The sequence below is a fragment of the Penaeus monodon genome, chromosome 22 (genome assembly GCF_015228065.2).
Source record: "Penaeus monodon isolate SGIC_2016 chromosome 22, NSTDA_Pmon_1, whole genome shotgun sequence".
NCBI lineage: Eukaryota > Metazoa > Arthropoda > Malacostraca > Decapoda > Penaeidae > Penaeus > Penaeus monodon.
In genome coordinates, this window is record NC_051407.1 from 17,623,043 (window position 1) to 17,623,464 (window position 422).

Below are 422 nucleotides of genomic sequence, written 5' to 3' on the forward strand. Positions count from 1 at the left end.
TCCTGAGTGTTTGTTTTTTATGCACAATCGTTTTCTTTTTTCATATCATAAGTCATCAAATGAGACTGCATAGTGAGGGCCGAGCCAGGCCATCGAGAGATTTTATTGAAATGCTCTATGAATCATTGCAGAAACACCTATTATGCAACCTGCTTGCTCTTCAAGATACTCTCCACAATTCGGAATATATCCTGTTACCTTCTTGTTGTTTTTTGTAATATCATTCGTAGAAGATTTCGCAACAACCAATTGTACTGGGTAAATCGCGCTGATACAGATTTATTGTTTTGAGACATTCGGTCGATCCCCCTGTATGGCTGACTAGAGAGTGTGTATTGGCCTTAACCTCGTGGTGAAGCGCGACCTAGTCTATGGTCCATATCAGTAACCAGCGATGAAATCATTTGACATAATGCAACTTC